The sequence below is a fragment of the Sciurus vulgaris genome (genome assembly GCF_902686455.1).
Source record: "Sciurus vulgaris genome assembly, chromosome: 14".
In the NCBI taxonomy this organism is placed as follows: Eukaryota; Metazoa; Chordata; class Mammalia; order Rodentia; family Sciuridae; genus Sciurus; species Sciurus vulgaris.
The window spans coordinates 31021782-31035808 of record NC_136475.1 but is presented as its reverse complement, the minus strand read 5'-3'; the positions used below and the strand labels follow the sequence as shown (position 1 = coordinate 31035808).

The following is a 14027-nucleotide window of genomic DNA, read 5'->3' as shown; positions in this document are numbered from 1 at the left end:
TGGGTATAAGATTCTTGGTTGGCATCCATTTTTCTTTCAGGGCTTGAAAAATGTTGTTCCAGGCGCTTTTAACTTTTAGGGTCTGGATTGAAAAATATGCTGATATGCGTATTGGTTTCCCCCTGTATGTAATTTGGTTCTTTTCTCTCACAGCCTTTAAAATTCTGTCTTTATTTTGTATGTTAGGTATTTTCATTATAATGTGCCTTGGTGTGGGTCTGTTGTAATTTTGTGTATTTGGAGTCCTATAAGCCTCTTGAACTTGATTTTCCATTTCATTCTTCAGATTTGGGAAATTTTCTGATATTATTTCATTGAATAGATTGTTCATTTCTTTGGTTTGTTTCTCTAAGCCTTCCTCAATCCCAATAATTCTTAAATTTGACCTTTTCATGATATCCCATAGTTCTTGTAGATTCTGTTATGATTTCTTACCATCTTCTCTGTTTGTTCAACTTTGTTTTCAAGGTTAAATATTTTGTCTTCAATGTCTGAGGCTCTGTCTTCCAGGTGTTCTATCCTACTGGATATGCTTTCTATGGAGTTCTTAATTTGGTTTATTGTTTCCTTCATGTCAAGAATTTCTGTTTGGTTTTTTTTCATTATCTCTAACTCTTTATTGAAATGATCTTTTGCTTCCTGTATTTGCTCTTTTAACTGTCGATTGGTGCGATCATTTAATGCTTGCATTTGCTCTTTCATCTCATTGTTTGCTTCCCTGATCATTTTAATTATGTACATTCTGAACTCCTTTTCTGTCATTTCTTCTGCCATGCTGTCATTGGGTTTTATTGATGTAACATCTAGATTTGTTTGGGGCATTTTCTTTCCTTGTTTTCTCATATTGTTCAGGTATCAGTGGACCGCTGAGATATTGTAGGTTTCCTCTATTGACTTACAATGTCCCTGAAGATTTCTATATATATCCCCTCTTAGCCTTCAGTAGGCTGAAGTCTTGGAGGAAGTTGATAATGCGGTGCTCCACAAGGAAGCTGCCTCTCTAGGAGTGGTGGCCTTCAGGTGGGGTATATTCCCTGCTAGTGGGCAGAGGTGCCTCCACTTGTTGACCAATGGTCATCCAAAGGGGAACTAGACTGCAGGCTGAGGCAAGGCCTGTTTGGGCCTGAGTCTCTGGTTTTACCGTCCTTGTGGGGAAACCTCACCCGGCAGGGAAGACTCACCTGGTGGGGAGGTCTCGTTGGTCAGTTCCCTCCTAGAGGTTCCCTCAATTTACAGCCACCACCTGGGCTGGGCTGCCTTCCTCTGCAACGTTCCCATGGGCCCGGCCCTACCTCCTGGGCCTGGGAGCCTCACCCTTCGCAGATGAATCTCCTTAGGCTGCCCCTCCTCAGAGAATCTGCCCGCAGTCCTGGAACCTTCGCTGCTCCCCTAAGCGTGTCTCTGTGGGGCTTTCCACCAAGAAGCCTCCTAGATCCTGGGACCCTGCTGTGCACCTAATCGCCTGGCTATGCGGCCCCTCCTCTGAGCAGCCACCTGGGGCCCCGTACAATCACTCTGAGTCCCAGAGACCCGCCACACACCTCTTCCTCCAGACAGCCGCCCAGTATTCCGGTGCGGTCACTTGGAGTCCAAGCAACTCACTGCGTGCCTCCTCCTCCCACCAACCGCCCGTAGCCCTGGCCAATCACTCCGAGTCGAAGTGACCCGCCCCGTTCCTCCTCCTCCTCCAGGTAACCCCCCGGGTGTTCAGGAGCGGTCGCTCTGAGTGGCTCTGAATCCACGTGACCCACTGCCCGCGTCCTCTGGGCAACCGCCCGGAGCTCTGGTGCAGCCACTCGAGACCAAGCGACCCACTGCGCTTCTCCTCCAGGCAGCCCCCCTGTGTTCAGGAGCGGTTGCTTTAAGTCCAAACAACTCACCACTCGCCTTCTCCTCTGAGGAGCCACCTGGAGCTCTAATGCAGTCACTGCGAGTCCAAACGACCCGCCGCGCTCCTCCTCCTCCTCCTCCTACTCCTCCGGGCAGGCCCCGAGGTTCAGAAGTGGTCTGAGTCCAAACAGCTCGCCGCGCCGCTTCTCCTCTGGCAACCGCCTGTAGCTCTGGTATAGTCAGTCCGAATCCAAGCGGCCACGCTCCTCCTCCTCCTCCTCAGGGCAGGCCCCGGTGTTCTGAGTCCACACAACTCTCCTCGCCGCTCCTCCCCTGGGCAACCTCTGGAGCCCCAGTGGTTGCTCCGAGTCCCAGCGCTGTGCTGAGCGGCCTCCTTTACAACGCTCCCAGTTGTCTGAGTTCACTGCTCCAGCGGGGGGAGGGGTGTCTTGCCGGCAGCTCTACTTCACAAAGTTCCCTGCCTTCCGGGACTACCATCCCATCCGGGATGCCTCCCCAACGGGAGAGAGTCACCCGGCTGCTTTGAGTTGGTCCCAAGTCTCTCTATATCTCCTCTTTTGAATCCTGAGTCCTGGAGCAACATGAAATGCAGCCACCCTCTAGGCCGCCATCTTGAAACCTCCTCTCTTTTTTCCTTTAAAAAACACTTTTTGCCCAGAATTTTAAAATTTTTTAATTAAATAAAATCCTCCATTCAATTATCATACCCCTTGGTATTTCCCCAAAGGAGTTGAAAATTTATGCCCACACAAAATCTTCATATGAATGTTTATAACAGCTTCATTCTTAACTACCCAAACTTAGAATAACTTACAAGATATCCTTCAGGAGGTGAATGGATAAATAAACTGTGGTACATTCAGACAACAAAGTACTTATTCAGCACTGAAAATAAATGAGCCATCAAGCTATGAAAAGACATGAAGGAAACTTAAATGCATATTAGTAGTGAAAGAAGCTAGTCTAAAAAGGATTCAGCCTGTATCATTCCAAAAATTTGACAGTCTAAAAAGGCAAAACTATGGAGACAGAAAAAAGATCTGTGATTGCTGGAGGTTAGTGGGAAGAGAGGGAGATGAATAGGAGCATGGAGTTTTTCAGGGCAGTGAAACTAACTATAACTGTAAATATATGTTATTGCACATTCATTAAAACCATAGAATACACAACACCAAAGTGAATCCTCACATAAACTATGAACTTTGGGTGATGATGATGCATTAACACAGGTTCATCAATTCTAATGCTGTAGTAGTAGACATTGATAATGAGGAGGTTGTGTCTGTGTGGGGCAGAGGGTATATGGAAATCTCTGTACCTTCTCACATTTTTCTGTGAACCTGAAACTACTCAAAAATAAAGTCTCTTTTTTCAAGGAAATCCAATTTACCCTCACTCAAAACTAATTCTTTTTCTCCATATTTATTTCTGACTCTGATCATAAGAACTTAATTTTCCAGAAATGAAATAATTGTGTAGGTAAATTTCTGCTATTTTCATATAGCGTTGCCTTATAAGCTTATGGCTTCAGAGTCTTCATAATTTTTTTTTCTTTTGGTACTGGGGGTTGAACCCAGTGGCACTTAACCACTGAGCCACATCCCAGCCCTGTTTATTTTTTATTTTGGAACAGGGTTTTTTGCTAAGTTACTGAGGGACTCAGTAAGTTACTGATGCTGGCTTTGAACCTACAATTCTCCTGCCTCAGCCTCCTGTGCCACTGGGATTACAGGTGTGTGCCACCGTACCTGGCTATAATGATTATTTTAATGGATACACTGTAATTTAGTTATGATGAAGTTCCCTGTACATTTAGCTTTCCTATCCTTAGGCAATTTTCTTTAAAATAAATTCTCAGAAGGGGCAAAACTAGATTAAAAGATATGAACATGTTGGATGTTTTTGTTACTTTCTTGTTTTTTCCCTTTCTCAACTTTATCCTACCCATAGCGATAGAATTTACTAATCTATAATTTACTAATTATTAATCTATAATTTACTAATTTACTAATCTATTTACTAATCTATAATTTACTAATCTAATTGGTTTATGCATCTTAGCCAGATTATTGGTTTATGTATCTTAGCCATTATTTGGGGGTCAAGATTTTATTTTCCTTATGTACTTTAATAAAATTTTTTAAACTTGCTTTAAGTTACTGTAACCATTGTTTTCATTTAAAAAGTAATGCTGCAACATTGACATATATAATCTATTATATTCTTGAGTTCATTTTTTAAACTTTCCATTGTTATCTATCAATCCTTTATCATTTTTCTGTAGACTTGTTATAAAATTATTCCTCCACAATAAAAATGAATAATCTTTGCTAGTTTTCCATGACTTGATTTATTCATTTTTAATTTTTTTAGTGCTACTTTTTAGGTATATATGACAGTAGCATGCATTTTGATATATCATACATACATGGAGTATAACTTCCTATTCTTGTGGTTATACATGATGTAGAGTTACACTAGCCTTGTATTCATATATGAACATAGGAAAGTTGTGCTTGTCTGACTCATTCTAATGTCTTTCCCATTCCCATCCCCCCTTCCTTAGCCCCATTCTCCCCTATCCTAATCCAGTAAATCTCCACTTCTCCCTCCCCACCCCGACTCCCCCCTACCCCCCAACTGACCTATCATGAGTGAGCATCAGCATATCAGACAGAACGTTCAGCCTTTAGGTTTTAGGGACTGGCTTGTTTCACTTAGCATGACAGCTTCCAGTTCCATCCATTTACTGGCAAATGCCATAAATTCATTCTTGTTTATGACTGAGTAATATTCCATTGTGTATATGCACCACCCATGATTTGACTTAGTGTTAATAAACCTCTAGACCTGGAGTTTGCTTTGGTGTGTGGTGTGGAGCTCCAGGAAGGAGCATGAATCAGTCTTGCTTGACCATATTTATCTTATAGCACATACAGTCCTTTTCCTGGCCAGTCAGTTGGGCAACATAAATTATCCAGTGGAAGGAGTTATTTTTAGGTTAAATAGTCAACTTACACATTCCTCAACAAGATCGATCTTCAATTTGTTCAGCCTTGAGTCTGTTTTTGTTTGTTTGCTTTTTTGGTTCTGTCACACTTACATGCTTTTATTTTTTTTTAAACTTTTTTTCATTATCTTGTTTTGGACAGTGATAAATATTTTTAAAAAAAATTTTTCATACATATATATGTAGGGTCTCAATATATATGTCTGTCTCAATCAACCATCCTTCTGCCTTGAGTCTTAACCTAAACTTCTATATTCCCTTCATCAATTAGCCCCAAGTCTTCCACATGACAGATATTCCAGAAGTGTGTGTTAGTTTGACCTGATTTAACATCAAAGTGAGCTGTTATTTGAAAAACTAAAATGGAAGCTAAAGGATATTGCTTTTAACCATCTGGACATATCCTCCCTGGTTGGTCTTTCCCCAAACATCATTAGATGCAGAATGGAAACCTAGCAAAGCTGGGGTAGACACAGCTAATAAATAGGGCCTGGTGCCGTGCAAGACAGATACAGCTTCTAATTATGCATCTACCACTTCCTAGCTGGAGGCCTGGGGCAATCTGAGCTCTGGGATCCTCATTTTTAAACAAAAGCCCAAAACTCCCATCATGGTCCAAAGGACAGTTAGAAATAATAGTCAGAGCACCTAGCACTGTTGCCGCCCACAGCAACAATCCCGCGGGAAGGAATTGGAGGTGGACTGGGAATGAACTACTTCTATTTCTGAGCTGCTTCCTTGCTTACTTGCTTGTTCGCTAGTTTATAGAGGAAGAGAGGCTTTGCTAAGAGGAAGAGAGGATTTGAGAGGAAGAGAGGCTTTGCTTAGAGGAAGAGAGGATTTGAGAGGAAGAGAGGCTTTGCTTAGAGGAAAAGAGGCTTTGCTTAGAGGAAAAGAGGCTTTGCTTAGAAGAAGAGAGACTTTGCTTAGAGGAAGAGAGGCTTTGCTTAATTTTAGAGGTGCTACGCTTTCAGAGAGGCTATGCGTTCAGAGGTCTGCTTCTTAGAGGTGAGTTGCTTCTTGGAGGTGCGGGGTGCGGCGTGCAGCCTGCAGCCTGTGTCCTGCAACCTGCAACCTAGAGATGTGTGCTTAGTCCCGCATTCTGCAATCTCCTCCCAGGTGAAGAGAATGTCTTATATACACTAAGGCAGCCAAACAGCTTAGGATTAAGTAGGATGGTTGGAGCATGAGCCACGGTACCAATCAAGAAAGAATAAGGAACATCTGTTGACCACTAGCGCAGTGGAGACATTAACCAATTAGGCATAATTAGTGCATAACACTAATTATGCACCACCTCTTGGCCCAACGCCAGCTGCCATCTTAGAGCTGCTTAAACACGTCTCTGCATAGCACAATGTGTGTCCCTGAGTAAGAGCCAAGTGCTGGCTAACAATGATCATCCTCCTTACTTCCATAGTTCTAGAAAATATAAGTGCATTAAAAACCCGGAGAGGCTGGAGAATGCACATATCCATGGGAAAGTGTAAATATCAAGAAGGAAATGTAATATGTATGGAAGAACAGTTTAGACATTCACCCATCACCACCACACACACACCAGTTCCAGGCCCACCAGTCTTTGCTAAAGACACTAGGGACATCTCATCATATACAGATATAGATTCTGACCAAGTCATCTAAACTCCGTTTATCTGAGTCTCTTAGTTTATCTGTTTACTTGTCCATCTCTAAAAGACTGAAAACTTTCCTGTTCATTCTAGTACAAATGGGAACAAAGCAGTTCCCATTTCTGAGAATTTTCTTTAAGTGCGAGCTTATGCAATAATGTATTTATGAAGTTATTACTTGCAATGGAAGACTGGAACCACCTCAGATCTCCATCAATAGGAGCTAATTGAATAAAATGACACAAAGGAACACTGTAGCTATAAAAAAAAAAAAAATAAGGAAACACCCTCTGAACTTATAGGACACAATTTCCTGTGTTTATGGTGAAGTAAAAAGAACAGGTGTAGCACAGGTGATACCACATGCTACCTTTTCTGTAAGACTTCCTAGAGCTGTAGCTTCCCCTTCCCAAGTTGCAAAATCACTAACACAGGATTCATCCCTGGAAACTGAGGTAGGTTCCACACTAGGACATTAACAGACTAAAAGAGAAAAACTATACCATCATCTTAATGGGTGGTAAGAATTTATTTGGTTTCATTCACCGTCCATCCTGATTCTTAAAAGAATTTTAACCCCTATTGGTATTAGAGATAATACAAAGAGACTCCCTTAATACTATAAACCTATGAAAAACCAACAGGAAATATGGTGAAATAATAAAGGTGCTGTTATAAAATCAAATTCAAGTAAAGAGTGAGTTCTATTTGGGCACATTCTACAAGTTCTAGCCAACACACTGAAATAAGAATAAGAAAGAAGAAACTATTTCAAATGATGTGGTGTTAACCAATAGAGGACTAGCTAAAATAAGAAATATCACACAATAGAATCCTATGCAGCTAACAAAGATGAAGAAGTAGAACTACATTTATTATCTTGATTTAGTAGCAATTGGAGGGAGCAGATTACAAAACAGTTTTATACTATGATATCATTTAAAATATATATTTATATTGCTGAATATATACATAGAGAAAAATCTGGAAGGAAATTCACCAAAATATATTTAGAGATTATATCTATGGGTTATAGGATTATTTTTCTATACTTTTCTTGACTGCTTTATTACCGTCTTTTTAATATAATTTTAAAAACCAATAAAACTTTACCCACCAATGTGTTGTGCAAATGCAAAATGTCATGTGAGGTGATTGGGATGAAGTGCATTTCTCAAGTGATAGCATTTGTGATCTAAGGTCTTTTTCCAACTCATCCCCATCTCCCTGAAAAACCAGAGGGATTTGCTTGGCCTGGTTCCTGCCCCTCTGAAGGGAAGCCTCAAATCGCTGGGTTCCAAAAAAGCCTAGTCCGGGCTCTATTTCTCAGTTGACTGTGGTAGCAATATATCACCCAGTCCTAGGCTCATTCTAGCTCTCTGCAAAAAAGCTCCCAGACCTCTGAAGGCTGTCCACCTTGCCCAGAGTCAAGGTGCAATACAGCCCCCTGAAGCGTTTGCCTCCCCAGTGGGTGTATGTGGAAGTCACTGGCAGTCAGTCCCCAGTCTCCAAAAACCAGGCTTCTCAGTCCCACTGTTGGACTGAAGGTCATGGACAGGCCATGCCAAGTCCAACCACCTCCTCCCATGTTGAAGACCTTAAGTATCCCTCACCTCTGTCCCCCTCCCTGTACCTCAGAGTACAGGTTCATTCTGCTACCTCATTGCTCAGACCACACTTCATAAACCCTGTGCCTGCTGTCATTCCCTACCTTATGTTAGACACAGTGCCTGGCACAGGCTACTATGTGTAATACATAGGGTCCTCTGATTCTCCACTCGATACCCTGAAGTTGTTAGAAGGCCCTGAGTCTCAATCCCTCCAGGGAGAGAACTGGATTGACCATCTCCCTGTGTCAACTTGAGTCAGAATCTGGAAGCCCTTCCTAGAGCCTTCTTGTGCTTACCACACATCCTGCCATCTTTCTTCCTGGCACAGTACCCACCAACATTAAAAACTGGTCAGGCCAGCTCCACAAGGCTGCACATCCTCACACCAGCCAGAAGCATTTCCCTTCAAATCACTGCAATATTTGAGTGAATGAGCAAGCCACATCAGGGTCCCAGCATGACTCAATAACTGAAATCAAGTCTGGCCTTTGATCATCTTGGGATTTTGAAAAATATTGACACAGGCATTCGTTGTCTATCCAGCTCCCTATCAGTCTCCCCTTTGCATGATTCACTTATGAGCCAGAAGTAGTACACAAATACAAATGCCTTCAAATAGAGTTGCTTTGAACCTGGTGAACTTCACTGAATACTCATTTCTATCTAACTTGGTTATTTGATTTCTAACTCCAGAGCAAAGAAAAGCAAATTAGAATAGGGGAAAGCAGAAGTTATAAGGCAGGCACCAGAAATGACAGGCTGATAATGATAGCATGGAAGAGTCAGAAGTACAAAAATTCCAAAGGGAAGCAACAACCTCATGCCTCTGACATACTGCTGTTACCACACAGCACCATAACTCATGTTCACAACGGGAATGCCTGGTCACCCACACATGGACGGGGAAACCCTCAGCATGCTCCCTGAGGCTACCTAGGTGTTTCCAAAGAAGTCCCAGACCTCTGAAGACTGCCACCCTGCTCAAAGTTGAAAGGGCTCCTCCTTGGAATACCTCCACCAAAAGATTTGTGCACACATCTACAATGGCAGCACAAGTAAGTTCTCATAATTTGTAGAGCAGTTATCATAAACTGATCAGAACATATTTCTACTACTGATCTAGTTCTATATTAATACACTGAAAGTACAAATCGGGTTTAACTGCACATGTGCTTGTTCCTAGAACGAGCTAATAGAAGGGAAAGAAAGTTGGACCACTTAACCATAATGACAAGTTTTCTGATTAACTTCACCTTCCTCATCTGTAAAATGGAGCTAATAATTATACCTGAGCACTTAAAAGATTACCATATATATCTTATAGGATGTTTGTGGAAGTTCTATAGAAAGGAATAAAGATTGTGTTTTACTATAGTAATTCCCCTTATCTAAATTTAATCCCCTCATGGTTTGATATTACAGGAAGAAGAAAAAGTACAAATACATTTTTATCAAAGGTTAGAGATTAGGCAAAACTCATAGACAAAAATAATTGACTTGGAATTAGGGGCAGTTCAGAGGGGACTTCCTACCAGTATTAGCAAAAGGACATTGTCAGGGGAAGAGCGACATCTACTGCACCTAACTGTACTGCAGCTGACCCAGAAGGCTTCAAAACCAGGCATGACCTATACAAGTTTTAGTTACTTTACCACTACAAAACTAAAAATTAAAAGTGACCAACTAATATCTTCTCTGGAAAAACCACAATATTCTTCCATTTAAAAATAACTTACAGCTGAATGTGGTGGTGCCTGCCTGTAATCCCAGCGACTCAGGAGGCTAAGGCAGGAAGATTGCACATTTGAGGCCAGCCCAGGCAACTTAGCAAGAGTCTCAGCAATTTAGTGAGACAATGTCTCAAAATAAAACAAAATAAAATAAAAAAGGCTAAGTATGTAGCTCAGTGGTTTGATCACCACTGGGTTCAAACACTAGTACCACAGAAAGTGGGAAGTGGTGGGCAACGTCATGAAAATAGAAGAGGAACTATTAAAGTAGAAGAAGGGAAGCAGGGGGAGCGGAGAGCAAGGGGAGCTATTAGAGAATAAGACTGACAAAATTATGTAGTATGCACGTCTGAATGTACCACAAAGAAACCTACTATGCTGTGTAATTAATACCTGCCAATAAATTTTAAAGTGACATTTGCGTATTCAAATGTAATGATTACTAATTGTAGAAATTTAAAGAAAATAAAGGTCCTCCAATAATATACTTATCAATACTTAACACTTAGTTTAAAGGCACTGCCACAATCTTCATCATTTTTCTCTTTATTCTTTTCCTCCCCATTCCTCCTCTTTCTCTCGTTCTCTTTCTCCACATTTTTATTTTTTTAAGTTAATCAAAAGCAAAAATTCCTGATGTTGATGAGGAATGATTGCTAACAGTTTGGTGTGTGTTATTCCACACAGTTTTGTGGTACTAGAAATGCACATCATCACAAACAATAAGACAGTACTGTTGTCATTGTTCTCCAACCAAAGATCACCAGGACCAGAAACACGATGTAATCCAGCAAGTTGGGTTTGTTCCTCTTTGTGGTGAGGAAGAAAGCACACCACAGAGAACTGTGGGCTAATTCAGTAAGAGGATAAAAAAAAGAGAATTTATTATGGAACTCAGGCTTATGCTGTATGACTTGAAGAAAAGTATAAGAAAGCAGGGCATTGCTTGGGTGGGATGTCATCAGGACACAGGGCAATTCTATGATTAGATATCTGAATAAATCTCTTCTCAAAGAAGGGAAGACAAGACTAAGGCCAGTGACTAGCTGGTCAAGAAGCAATGCCGTTCATGTTAGCCAGGACAGGTGGATGCTTGGTCATTTTTGTGTTTTGGCCAGTTTTCTTGTGTGTACCTGTGTCTGTGCTCAGACATGATCATGGAGTGGTCTCATTTTCATCTTGATCTACTATTGGTGCTGAGTAGCCTTATCTAGCATTGATGTTCTGTGATGTCAGTCAAGTCCAACAGAACACCTAGGCCTGGCCGTGAGTGCCCCCAGCCCTCTGGGACTGCATTTCTCTTTCTCTTTTTTTCACTTAAGAATGTGATATTAGTTCTTCAGCCTCCCTTCTGACTTTTATTAATGGTAACACTAGGAAAACAAAACCCAAATCTTTTCAGAACCTCTTGTAAGTTGTCATGCTGGGACAAGTTGTCATTATGTAAATACTCAGGTTTTACAGTATATAGTTTACATAATAGGGCAATCTAACTCCTGGTGATATTTCAAATGTTATTTAGGTTAAAAATTTAGTAAGAATGTTAGTATATCATAAAATATAACATTACAGCTTATTTAAACCAAATATATAGTTGACCATATTGAAAAAACATTTTCACAGAATGGTTGAATCAGCAATTTCTTCAAAGTCATTTATGAATAGTTGAACATTTTAAAATGTTATATCTATAGGTAATATATCTGAAGACTTATGCGTTAATTTAAAAGTTTGGAATTTTTCATTTGCAAAATACAAACGGGTTTCAAGCATAGTACTGTAGGAAATGATTGAGTATCAAGCTATCATGCTTCCGTTTTTTTGTTTTTGCTTTAAACCACAAAACCAACGTTTTTTCTTTATGTTTTTAAGTCTTAAAGTACAGAAATCTTGTGTAAATGAAATTCTGTCTTATGTTTCAAAAAGAGATAAAAGAGAACTGAAGTAGAAAGCAATAGAAATGCCAATACAGAATTACTTAATGTTTAATTCATAACGTTTGGGCTTTGGGGAAAAGCTAATTGTGCTTTTTGAGTGTCTACATTTTAACTATTTAATGTCTTTGGGTTCCTCTAATGAGGTCACTACTGAACAAAATTGTTCCTTTTTGTTTTTAAATAATTAAGCAAATGAATGATTTCCTTACTAAATAAACTAAATCATCTGTTAATGATAGTCCTTAGGTAAAAATAAAAATATTGCATCCTAGATACCATCTTCCAGCTTTCTCATTGGAAGATCTACTAAGTTATCTCTATCCAGATTTCAGGTTATTCATGAAGGTTTTTGGTCATTTTTCTCTAGTATATTTGGCTTGCCTACTTCTCAGAATATAAGTCATTGAAGTTCTGTTTTTCTGTTCTTGACCAAATAGTAAAGAAAAACAAGCAAGCTTGAAATTAAAGGGAAAAATGATTCCTTTATCATAGTTTACCATATTTGCTCTTGGTATGAAAACTTTTATTAATTACTATTCCTAAATTTTGTGTCACAAAATGATATATAATAGTAATAGCTTTTATTGGAGGTGAAACATTAGTTCCCACCCCAATCCCCCACTTTTGAGTATAAATAACAGAAAAAGTGAACAGCATGGAATCTGTCCTTGCCAGATTATTAGTGAATGCATAGTTCAGGTTTGCTATGCTTTGAATCACATAATACTAATTTCCTAATTGTAGTCAATGTTATCTTTTTGTGTTGTGACCACTAAGCTTCTGTCTTATAAAGCTATTAACTCTACAGAATTTTACAGAACTTTACTGAAGAGTCTAAAGATGCAAAGAGAGAATGGGCCTTGTGGAACAGAGGACCTTTTTTTCTTCTTTTTTATATCAGCTCCTTACTGTGAACACGGAAAAAATGAACATTCGAGTGCTCTGTAAATTTTTTGGTAAACATTTTATGCTTGCATTTAAACTTGAAATGAATGAACAGAATTAGACAATCAGTTAAAATCCAAAACGAGAAGTGTTATAATTTAATGACCTTGTTTTGCTATAGCAATAAAATGACCAAGTGCAATGACTTAATAAAATCATCTTTTTTAAAAAAAAAATAAAAATTAAAAAAAGAATGTGCTGGACATTTTTTCATGTCAATATTGAGTCTTCTTTTTTCAAAGGACCAAAATTTTTTTTTTTGTTTTGTTTTTGTTTTTTTGCGGTGCTGGGGATTGAACTCAGGGCCTTGTGCTTGCGAGGCAAGCACTCTACCGACTGAGCTATCTCCCCAGCCCCCAAAATATTTTATTTGACTAAATTCTAAGTCACACATCATCACAAACAATAATAAGACAGTACTGTTTGTCATTGTTCTCCAGCCAAAGACCACCAGGACCAGAAACACAGTTATAGTTCAGCAAACTGGGTTTGTTCCTCTTTGTGGTGAGGAAGAAAGCACACCACAGAGAACTGTGGGCTATTTCAGTAAGAGGATATAAGCGTTACACTCTCCCCTGTTTATTAGACTTTGACAATAAAAGAAAACTAAGTAACCTTATATAGGACAGTGAAAATGTCAGGGGTATCTACAGTTTTACTATAGTACATATATATATGACTTCTCCCTTTGGCGGTATCAGTTCAGTCCAGATCATTAAATATGGACAAGTTCTTCAAAATCACTTCTTTATGTCTCCAAGGTCTTCAATGATGCCAGTATCCACCTCTGGCCATTTTTTCTGAATGACATCAATTATACCATCTGTAAAGTCCCCCTGAATGATGATTTCATCTTCACCTGTTACTGAGGCACTGCAGGAAAATTTTTGAGCAAAAAATCTTTGTGCTTCTTTAAGATCAATTTCAAAAGTTGCAAGGCTACACACTCTTGTTCCATATTTCTTCTTTGCTCTGGGAATTTTAGCTATAGTAACCTTTTGTGGTATTGTCTTCTTTTTCTGTTTTTTTCCCCCTTCTACTTCTCTTTTGTTTTTTTTTTCTCCTCTTCTTCCCCTACTGTTCCTTGACCTTCCATTAATTCCAGCTTCTTGTGTGGGTGAGTTTTCTACAGTGAGTTTTGCAAACTCATTTGGGAAATTCGTCTCTAACCACTGTCTACATATAGTAACACCAGGCATACGCTCACAGTAATCTGTTGGTAATGAACAGACTCCACAGTAAAGGACCCAAAAAAAAAGTGGGTCACCAGCATCTAACTTGGCACTATTCCTTGGGTCTTCTTTGCCATCAGC

General features: G+C 39.8%; 1 pseudogene across 1 annotated transcript; it reads right to left on the bottom strand.

Annotated features, from left to right (window-relative positions):
- Positions 1-13401: 13401 nt before the first annotated feature.
- LOC306644004 (density-regulated protein-like) lies at positions 13402-14003 on the bottom strand (annotated as a pseudogene). The gene has a single exon. The product of its transcript is annotated as a density-regulated protein-like (transcript).
- Between the last annotated feature and the right edge of the window lie 24 nt (positions 14004-14027).